The sequence below is a fragment of the Bos grunniens genome, chromosome 1, assembly GCF_055505025.1.
Source record: "Bos grunniens cultivar Pamir isolate PY7600 chromosome 1, Bosgru_T2T1.0, whole genome shotgun sequence".
NCBI lineage: Eukaryota > Metazoa > Chordata > Mammalia > Artiodactyla > Bovidae > Bos > Bos grunniens.
Window position 1 is genome coordinate 147,699,715 of NC_141165.1, and position 11,859 is coordinate 147,711,573.

At 34.3% G+C, this 11,859-nt stretch overlaps 1 long non-coding RNA gene across 1 annotated transcript; it reads left to right on the forward strand.

Moving 5' to 3' along the window:
* The first annotated feature begins 10,283 nt into the window (after positions 1-10,283).
* On the forward strand, positions 10,284-10,836 carry LOC147380280 (uncharacterized). Its single transcript, XR_015167874.1, has 2 exons — positions 10,284-10,596; positions 10,698-10,836. It is a non-coding gene; the product is annotated as an uncharacterized LOC147380280 (long non-coding RNA).
* Positions 10,837-11,859: the final 1,023 nt, after the last annotated feature.

Consider the following 11,859-nt stretch of genomic DNA (forward strand, 5'->3'; position numbering starts at 1 on the left):
ATATCTTTCTCAATTTAAAAAATATCTGGCGTATTCTAATTTATCCCTCAATACTCAGCAAAGTATTACTTTCTGAAATCTTCAATGTATCACTTTGTTAGATAAAGTACAAAAAAGTTCTTCACAACCCAGATAATCACAATGTTTGTTTGTTTGTTTGTTTTTTTAAATCATGATGGTTTGATCACTTACCTAGAGCCAGACATCCTGGAATGTGAAGTCAAGTAGGCCTTAGGAAGCATCACTAGGAACAAAGTTAGTGGTGGTGATGGAATTTCAGTTGAGCTATTTCAAATTGTAAGAGATGATACTGTGAAAGTGCTACACTCAATATGTCAACAAACTTGGAAAATGCAGCAGTGGCCACAGGACTGGAAAAGGTCAATTTTCATTCCAGTCCCAAAGAAAGACAATGCCAAAGAATGTTCAAACTACCACACAGTTGCACTTATCTCACACACTAGTAAGTAATGCTCAAAATTCTCCAAGCCAGGCTTCAACAGTACATGAATCGTGAACTTCCAGATGTTCAAGCTGGTTTTAGAAAAGGCAGAGGAACCAGAGGTCAAATTGCCAACATCTGCTGGATGGTGGAAAAAGCAAGAGAGTTCCAGAAAAACATCTATTTCTGCTTTATTGACTATGCCAAAGCCTTTGATTGTGTGGATCACAATAAACTGTGGAAAATTCTGAAAGAGATGGGAATACCAGACCACCTGACCTGCCTCTTGAGAAACCTGTATGCAGGCCAGGAAGCAACAGTTAGAACTGGACTTGGAACAACAGACTGGTTCCAAATAGGAAAAGGAGTATGTCAAAGCTGTATATTGTTTAAATAACCCTACTTATTTAACTTATATGCAGAGCACATCATGAGAAATGGTGGGCTGGATGAAGCACAAGCTGGAATCAAGATTGCCGGGAGAAATATCAATAACCTAAGATATGCAGATGACACCACCCTTATGGCAGAAAATGAAGAACTAAAGAGCCTCTTGATGAAAGTGAAAGAAGAGAGTGAAAAAGTTGGCTTAAAGCTCAACATTCAGAAAACTAAGATCACGGAATCTGGTCCCATCACTTCATGGGAAATAGATGGGGAAACAGTGCAAACAGTGTCAGAGTTTATTTTTGGGAATCCAAAATCACTGCAGATGGTGACTGCAGCCATGAAATTAAAAGATGCTTACTCCTTGGAAGGAAAGTTATGACCAACCTAGATAGCATATTGAAAAGCAGAGACATTACTTTGCCAACAAAGGTCCATCTAGTCAAGGCTATGGTTTTTCCAGTAGTCATGTATGGATGTGAGAGTTGGACTGTGAAGAAAGCTAACTGATGCTTTTGAACTGTGGTGTTGGAGAAGACTCTTGAGAGTCCCTTGGACTGCAAGGAGATCTAACCAGTCCATTCTAAAGGAAATCAGTCCTGGGTGTTCTTTGGAAGGAATGATGCTAAAGCTGAAACTCCAGTACTTTGGCCACCTCATGAGAAGAGTTGACTCATTGGAAAAGACTCTGATGCTGGGAGGGATTGGGGGCAGGAGGAGAAGGGGACGACAGAGGATGAGATGGCTGGATAGCATCACCGACTTGATGGACGTGAGTTTTAGTGAACTCCGGGAGTTGGTGATGGACAGGGAGGCCTGGCATGCTGCAATTCATGGGGTCGCAAAGAGTTGGACACAACTGAGCGACTGAACTGAACTGAATAAGGGACAATTTTAAAATATATACAGAGCCAAATTCTCCACAATATAACACTAAATGGAGTAAAACAATCTCGAGCTTAAGCTTTTTAAACTAAGGGAGGCTCACAACTTTCAGGAGTTGTGTGTGGCTCGCGATAATCTTGGTGATTCCCTCATTATTGTTTTTACCTAACAAGAGTTTGAAAAATAAAATATTTCTCCCCTCCTCCAAAGGTGAACTTTCTGAAAATATTGCTGTCATGTGTAGAAAAGTGGTCAACAGGGATCATGCAAAACACCAAGCTAAATTGGCGTGTGCTTCTGTGGTCATTTAAATAATTTCTACATGACTGATTATTCTCCCATGGAAGTTTGCTATTATGACCTTGGATTAATGACCTTTCATGCTTGTTAAAGCTCCAAGCTAAAAGTACATCTGGCAGTAGAAACCCCTAGAAGGAAGACGCTGTGCCAATTATCCTGCTTTTTCCATCTTAAATAATCATTTTAGTTTTTCATTGTTTCTGAATATGATATTGTATAACAGAAAAGAAAAATCATTACTTTATATGCTACATTTTTAATAAGTGTGTTTTCAGCTTGAAAAATAACCATAGTCTTGTTCATTGGAAATAGCAGACTTTTTCTATAGTGCATTTCCTTATCAATTTGTATTTATAGTCTATGCAATTGTGCTACTGCACATAAAATTATGCAGAATCATTACAGAAGCAAAGAGAATGCTAATGACATGGAAGTAATTCAGATCATCTCCTGTTAAAATTTTATCAGTAAGCATTCAACTGCATGCCAAAGTTTTAGTAATGCTCTGTTAGGGGACTTTGATATTTAAGACTTCAAAATAAAATTGAAAAGTAGAACGTATGCATGTGGAATTTTCCTTTCTGCCTCATTCTTAGAGGTAAATCACCAGTTCAATATATTTGGCTGATACCAACCCACGTTGTTATTAGGTTCAGAAGTGGTGAAATAATATCTCACAAAATACTAACCTTGAAATAATGATTATTAACTTTGCTGCTGCTGCTGCTAAGTCGCTTCAGTCATGTCCAACTCTGTGCGACCCCATAGATGGCAGCCCACCAGGCTCCTCCGTCCCTGGGATTCTCCAGGCAAGAATACTGGAGTGGGTTGCCATTTCCTTCTCCAATGCATGAAAGAGAAGTCACTCAGTCGTGTCCGACTCCTAGGGACCCCATGGACTGGGGCTTACCAGGCTCCTCCGTCCATGGGATTTTCCAGGCAAGAGTACTGGAGTGGGGTGCCATTGCCTTCTCCCTAGGAGGGTGTGATTACCTTTTGACAGTGACCTGCATCAGTAGTTATCATTACAGTTCATGTGTTTTTAATTGCTATTTTACTTTATTTTATTGTGTGAACACATCCTATTTATTAATTTATCTGCTGGTGAAATATTGAGTTCTAGTTTCTGTTTGCTTGCTAGAAACGGTGACACAATGAACAATTTCATAATCCTTATGCATAGGTGTCACACTTTCTCTAGGTCATATAACCTAAGGTAGAATTGCTGGACTATAGAGCAGGGTATATACATGTTTCATATTATAAAATATTGCCAAAATGCTTGCCAAGCTGCCTGAGGCTATTTGGTCTCCCATCAAGAGTGTATGAGGATCCCAGTTTCTCCACAGTCTGGCATAGCTGCAATGATTACATTTTTTTTCTTTTTATTTTCTTTAACATTTAAAAAATTAAGGTATAATTGACATACAACAGCTTATGAATTTGGGGTGTAAAAAATAATGATTCAATATTTGTGTGTATTGTAAAATGATTACCACAATAAGTCGTTAGTTTCCATCATCTATGTACTTACATAACTTCTTTTCTTATGATGAGAATTTTTAAATTTGCTCTCTTAGCAAATTTCAAAGATTCAATACAGTATTATATTAGTATTATTATCAGCTACTATGCTGCATACTAGATTTCCATAACTTATTTATTTTATAACTGGAAATATTTAACTTTGATTACCTTCACCAATTTCACCCACACCCTACTACCAGTCTCTGTCAACCACCAATCTATTCCATCAATGAGCTTTTTTCTTTTTTCTAACATTTTTAGATTCTACATGTAAGTGAGCTCCCAAGGTATTTGTAATTATTTTTCTTTTTTCAAGTTTGCTTATCTGATCAGCACACATGTTATCTCAATCTTGCTCAAATTTGTTTTTCAAAGTTTTGTAAAATTAAGCGTAATTTCAAGCACATACTTCAGAATATTCTTTTCACATGCTTAGCTATTTTTTCTGATGGGTTGTTTGTACTTTTCTTACTAATTTTTCAATTTTTGATACACTATATTTAAATACTTTTGTCATTTATATGCATTGCAAATATGCCGTGGGCTTGCAGGTTTGCTTTTTAAATGGCATCTTTTGATATATAGAAGATTTTAATTTTAATGTAGTCTAATTTATCCCTTACAGTTCACAATTTGTCTTTTCACATTTTTAAAAATAATCCACTCATATCTTGGCTTCTTTTATATTTTAAGACATTTTCATACCTTGGTTTTTCACTTTAAATCTTAATCCATCTGGAAGGGCATTGTGAATATTCATGCATGTGTGTGTTAGTTGTTCAGTTATGTCCAACTCTTTGCAACGCCATGGACGGCAGCCCGCCAGACTCCTCTGTCCATGGAATTCTTCAGGCAAGAATACTGAAATGGGTAGCCATTCCCTTCTCCAGGGGATCTTCCCCACCCAGGGATCAAACCCAGGTCTGCCACATTGCAGGCAGATTCTTTACCTTCTGAGCCATTAGGGAAGCATGCATATTCATGCATGCATTTGTGTAAACTATTATAGGAATTTATTTTGCTCCATTTCAATAATCTGTTGTCCAGACACCATATATTGAATGGTCACATTACATCCTCTTCATTTCTCATTTTAATATCATCTCTGGCTTACATTAAATATTAATATTTATGTGAGTCTCAATTTTTTTCATTTTGTACAATCAGTCTATTTGTTTATTATTATATCAATACTATACTAGTAACTACAGTTTCACTGTGAGCCTTGCTATTCAGTAGGGAATTACCTCTCGACCAGTCAAAATTAGTATTTCTTCAGTATCATATGGTATAAATTTGACCTGATTAAAAAATCATATAAAATCCTGTTATAATTTTTATTGTAACTATATTACAATAGTAATTGTACAATATTTATTGTAACTGTATTCAATTTATCCAATATTGCATCTTATTTTCCACAACTGTATGTTTCCGTTTAATCTACAAGGTTTTAAAAATGTTTTCAATAAAATTTTGTAGTATTTTCTATATTGCTCTACTCAAGAGTTTGTTACACTTATTCCCAGAAAACTTATATTATTTGTTACAAATATGAGAAGTATTTTTTTCATGTGTATTGGTTATTAACTGAGAGGCAAGTAATTTTTGTTAGATTTTTTATTTTCAGCAAACTCACTGATTATTATTTCTAACAAATTTTCTATTTGTCTTATATTTTTCTATGTAGCTATTCATATCTTTGTGAGATTTGATTTTTTCTCATTTAATCATTATTTCTTCATCTTGTCTTACTACTCAAGCTGACAGTGATAAAATATAATTTATTTAAGTGATCAACCAGATTTGACAGGTTTTATTTTTTAGGAAATATTACAATTCACTTAAATTTTCAATATATTAGTATAAAATTGCTGAATGTATTCTTTTTTCAATGTTTTATTTTTAGTCCTCATTGTTTATTTGTGTCTTTTTTTTTGTTTTCTTAGGAAGTTTTGTTAGAAGTATATTTATTAAAACAGCTGTTTCAAACAAAGAGTGTTTGGGAATGTTTACTGAATTGATCTTATTTTCCTTCTGTATTTTTTAAGAAATTATGCTCTTACACTTATTTAAGGTTTCCATGTTCTTCTTTTTCTAATCTCTTCAATTGTTTTGTTGATAATTTTCTGTATTTTTATAAAAACTTATTATTATACATTTCTAAGACCTGAGTTACCTAAATTCCACAAATTTTGTTGAGAATACTTTCACTTTTTTCATTATGAAGTATTTTATAAATGCTACTATGACTCTCCTCAACTCAAAATTTGTGTAATTATGTTTTGTAATTTCAAAATGTTTTACGTTTTCTCACATTATTTTTTGTTATGAATTTTAAATTCAATATCATGTTCTACATTATGGCAATGATTTTTCTTTGCTTAAATATGCTTTGAATTCTAAATTGTCTGTCCAGTTTTAAAATTTCATGCACATTCTGTAATTATAAGATGCAACTTCTTATATGATGTAATTTGTTAATTATGCTGTTCTGTATCTTTACCAGTATTTTTTTTCTTGAGTTATTAATTGCTAGGAGACTTGTGTAAAATCCCTATTATGTGGATTGACATATTCTTGCTAATTTTGTAAAAGTTTATTTGCTGCATTTTAAAGGTTTTAGTATATGTGCATGTTTATAGCTGCAATTTGGTCTTTATTAATTTTACAACTGTGAGTTAGCTTTATTTACTCGCTTTATTTTTATCAGATATTATAGGTGAATCATTTCTTTTAACCTTTCTGTGTCATTAAATTCTAAATGTGAGTTTCATAGTGTACAGTTAGATTTTTAAATTATACTTAAAATATCTCAGAAAGACAATTATCATATGATATCACCTGTATGTGTAATTTATGATACAAATGAATTTGTTTACAAAATAGAAGTAGACTCACAGACATAGAAAAAAAACTTTTCACAAGTTACCAAAGGGGAAAGGTCGGAGAGAGGGATAAACTGGGAGTTTTCAATGAACAGATACAAAATACTATATATAAAATAAAAAAAAGAACCTACTATATAACACAGGCAGCTATATTCAATATCTTGTAATAGTTCACAGGGAAAAGAAGATGAAAAAGAATATATATAAATACATATATACATATGTACTACATTGTGCATCATCTATACTTCAATATAAATGAGTAAATAATAAAATATCTAGCTTTTAAAAGCCATTTAGTCCATATGTATTATTATAATTATTTATATATTTGCACTTATTTTTACCATCTTACCTTTTTTTTCTTTACTTTGATTTTCCATGCATTTATTATTCTTTTTCTAGCCCTCGATTGGGTTAGTAAAATTTTTTTATTCTATTCTTTTCTTATTTTTATAATCTGAAGTATATGCATTTTTAAATTTTAGGAAATAAGTTTTGAAATTGTATATTGGCTTAAAATTTATAATATTTATCATCTTTACCTTTTTTTCTGAACAATTGAAGTACCTTAATATGCTTTCACTCTGGGGAACTGCCCCCACTTTTATGGGGTCATTTATTTCTCTAGTTTAGAGGTCCATTTTCACCCCTAACTTTTGGAACTTTCATTTCGTATATGTGGGGATGCAAAACGGTGGTATTGTATTTCAGTTATATTCAGATAAGATATGAGAGTAAATAAACACACACATTAAAACACACATAAAATATAACATTCTACATTAAAATAAAGTAAGACAAAGCTGTGAAAACAAATTTAAAATATATGAAATATGTTTTTTTCAGAAAAATCCAAATTATTGATATCGAGATCAGATAGGAGTAAAAATAACTTAGAAATAAAAGAAAATGAGATACTTGTCAAACAGCTAATATACACAATGAGAAAATAATGACTAGATATTTTTATAAGAGAATTATTTCTCAGTATTGAAGAATTTTAAAGGAAAAATTTTTCTCAGCATTAAAGAGAAGATCTTTCTGAATCTATATAAACTATTCCAGAACCTAGAGAAAGATGGAAAGTTTTCCAATTATTTCATGTAATTAGCATAACCCTGATTTCTTCTTTTCTTGGAACCTGCATTATAGCCATTCTCCTGATAACTTATGGTGAACAGTGTTGGATTCATGATCTCTGAAAGAGAGAATTTCATTTTGGGACCCAAGACATGGCTTCAGTCACTCAGAGCTTCATGTGGCAAAAGATTTATTACAGTGAAAAAGGGATAAAGAAAGCTTCTGACATAGACATCAGAAGGGGTCAGAGACTGCCCCACTCACTAGTCTTATCAAGGCCTTATATAATTTTTCAGTTGGTTACTAACAGCAGAAAGGTCTTACCAGACCCACTTCCACAACATAAATATTAAGATAACAGGATAAATCGGAAAGTTTCTGTTAAGAAGGAAAAGCAAGCCCTCAAGCAAGATGCATTGTTGTTAGATAATCATTAGTACAGAGCTTAAGGAAAAACATACCCTTGACCACAATGAGTTGTTTAGTTGTGTGATCATTAGATCTGGGCTTTAAAAAAGTTAGTCTTAGAAGAAACAGATTGTTGCTATTACAACTCAGAGCATAAGAAAAATGGTCTTATGTGACTAAGACTAACGGATGTAGAAAAAAACACATTTCTCTCCTCCTGAAGGGCTCCAGACTCCTCATCAACCTACCTAAGAATTAAGTCTCTCTCACTATCTGCTTCCTATATACACTGGATTGAGAACCACTTCTATAAATTAATGATTAATAAATCTGATGACATGAAACTATTTTTATGGAAACAACAAACAAAAAATCATTTGAGTGTAAATGCACACACAAAGAGGAAAATTATTTGTATCTGACATGATATAAAAATAGTGACATTGATTAACTGACAAGAAATTCATAGAAATAAAAAATCTGACAACTCCATAAGTTCTGGCAGACTATTAAAAAGCAGTTCAAAAAAGTTATTTAATGACCTATTGATATTAGCAAAGATACTCAAATTTCCTCATGATATTTAAAATGGAAACTTAAAGACGACATGCCAGTCCTTTCCCATTAGAGAGATTAAATTAAATTAGTTTATATTAACCATTGTTGTCAAGGTGGAAGGTAGAAAATAGGCGTAAATTGGTGCAGGTTGTTTAAAAGATGAATTAGGTGATATTTTTCAAAATAAACATAAGCATGGCATTCGATTAAAGTATTTCACTTTGAGAAAATTTCTCTACAAATAATTTTACACTGATGCATTTAAGATATAGATACTAAGATACTCAATCTGCTGCTGCTGCTAGGTCACTTCAGTCATGTCCGACTCTGTGCGACCCCACAGACGGCAGCCCACCAGGCTCCCCCGTCCCTGGGATTCTCCAGGCAAGAACACTGGAGTGGGTTGCCATTTCCTTCTCCAATGCATGAAAGTGAAAAGTGAAAGTGAAGTCGTTCAGTCGTGTCCAACTCCTAGAGACCCCATGGACTGCAGCCCACCAGGCTCCTCCGTCCATGGGATTTTCCAGGCAAGAGTACTGGAGTGGGGTGCCATTGCCTTCTCCAAAGATACTCAATCTAGTATTGTATTAAAGTGCTAAAAATGGAAGCAGTCCAAATGTTCACTAACAAAACCAATTAAATTATGCCATAATCTATTAATAGAATAAAGACAATCGTGAAAAGAATAAGGTATATCACAAGTGATTGAACAAGTATTTATGTAACAAATTTATATGGGAAAATGGGAAAGTTCCCAAATGTAAATCTATGTTTATATTTTAATCCCTATACAATATTCTGGTATTATTTTGTTTATGAAAATGTGGAATAATACATACTGAAATGTTAACAGCAGCTAATCACTTAACCTTGGACGGCAAGGAGATCCAACCACTCAATCCTCAAGGAAATCAAACTGAATATTCACTGAAAGGACTGACACTGAAGCTAAAGCTCCAATACTTTGGCCACCTGATGCAAAAAGCTGACTCATGGGAAAATATCCTGATGCTGAGAAAGATTGGGGACAGGAGAAGAAGGGGGAGACAGAGGATGAGATGGTTGGATGGCATCACTGACTCAATGGACATGAGTGTGTGAGTGATAGTTACTCAGTTGTGTTTGACTCCTTATGACCCCATGGACTGTAGCCTGTCAGACTTCTTTGTCCACAAAATTCTCCAGGCAAGAATACTGGAGTGGGTTCCCATTTCTTTCTCCAGGGGATCTTCCTGACCCAGGGATCAAAACACAGGTCTCCTGCATTGCAGGCAGATTCTTTACCATCTGAGCCACCCAGGGAAGCCTACTATTAAGAGATATTTCTGAATATAAAGACAGATCAACTTAAAAAGTATCAATAGATACATGCTTGACTTTATCTTATAATCTATAGACAATGTATTAGAATATGTAATGAATCCATGCAGCTTTTTCAAAGGAATACCTGAGACATAAATAGCAATTAAGTCATAAATGACAATCATCAATTAGATGAAATAATTTAGATGATGCTTATCTCTCTCAAAGAGATGGGGACTGGGCAAGTGGCCAGGGTGAACTATAATGCGCTTTTTAACTTTGTATGAAAAACAATTATTGTACTTCATACAAATAACTTTATATGAAACTATGTTGCTGAATTAGTTGTTTTTGCCAAAGAAATCCTCTACTTCAAATTACTGTCCAGCATGAATTTGATTAAACTCCCCGAGATAGTGAAGGACAGGGAAGCCTGTTGTGTGGCAGTCCATGTGGTCACAAAGAGTCAGACACGAAGTCGTGACAACCACAGCCACTTTAAACAGGGGTGAAAGAGAGGGGAAAACCACTCACTATACCATGTCTCTTTACATAGCTCTGTACTTTGACTTTTTAATGGCCAGAATAGATTACTTTTCTAATTACGAGTTATAAGGTTTTGGATGTGTGGAGGTGGTTGGGTAAATTTGGGCCAATTGCGCTTCTGTCGTAGGAGACTAGATGAAGTTTGTTGACCAGTAGAGGAACTTCTGAAGATTTTTGAGCAGGAAAATGAGTTCAGTGCTGGCCTGTCGATGTGCTCCAGATTGAAGATTTGCGTCTCTCCCAAACTAATGTGTTGGAATATTGGAGGTAGGACCTTTGGGAGGGGATTCGATTATGAACAAAGAGCCCTCAGAATGGCGTTGGTGTCCATATAAGAGATCCTAATGATTCCTCACCCCTTTCACTAGGTAGAGATTCAGCAAAAAGGTGGCTGCCGCCCTCCGTGAACCAGGAAGTGGGACCTCACCAGACAGCAGATCTTCTGGCAGCCAGATTTTGACTTCCCAGCCTCCATAACTGTGCGAAAGAAATTCCTGTTGTCTATAAGCCACCCAGTCTGTGTTCTTTTCTCAGCCCGAATGGACTAAGACATAGGGTTTAGCAAATTAGCGCTGTAGCCCTAAGAGAATTAGAACTGCGGAGACCAACTAGGAAGTTTTAAATTAATCTCAGGGAGAAGGAAAGTGGACCTGAACTAGGTGACAACTTTGGGGATGGACAGAGGGGGTGAATACTGGAAGGTATCAAAAATATGTTTATAGGAAATAGTAATTGATTGAATGTTGGGGCGACAGAGAGGGACGAGTCAGTAGTAACTGTACCTTTCACTTTATAGATATTTTAGAAACGGACCCAGAAGGACTAAATAAAGGTTAGAAAAACTTTCATGGTATTGTTTAGTCTTACAATATTAGAGCTTTTAGGCAATTTTTGCTGACATATTTTCCTTAAAACCTAAAAATTCAATAAGTATGATTCATATCTCTTCTTTCCGTAAATTTTTTTCTCTTGATATCTACTTTTAGAAGATGTGTATCTTGCAGGATTTGTTACCAGAGTGATATCAAGATGGGCAAAACTTTTAATATGATAAAATGAGAGCAAGAAATAAAGAACTTTTTTCTTCATTTATCTTGAGGTTGATAGGATTGAAATTATTACTTTGCTCTTTTCTTTAGGGTGAAGTCACCATATAAGTGGGTCTCTTAGAATGCCAAGAATAAGATAATAATAAGATAAAATAGAGATTCTTTTTCTTCCTAAGTTTATTAAAAATTCATTTCATGAAAATTCACTGAAGCAGTTAAATTAATAATTCTTATCTTGCGATTTTAGTCTAGCCCAAAGGAAGCAGCCTTGTTTTAGATAGGTGCAGTCAACAAAAAAGCCACTTTTGTTCATTTGGTAATTTCCCTGTAGTGTGTTTCTAACTCAGATTAAAGGATAAAAGAGTTGCTTTTGGAAAAACAAAAGGGAAAAGAGTCTGTTATCATAAAATGGATCCAGAATCATCCCTTTAGTTCTACACACACCAGAATAAAATAAAGAAGAAATTTATCCAATAAAAAT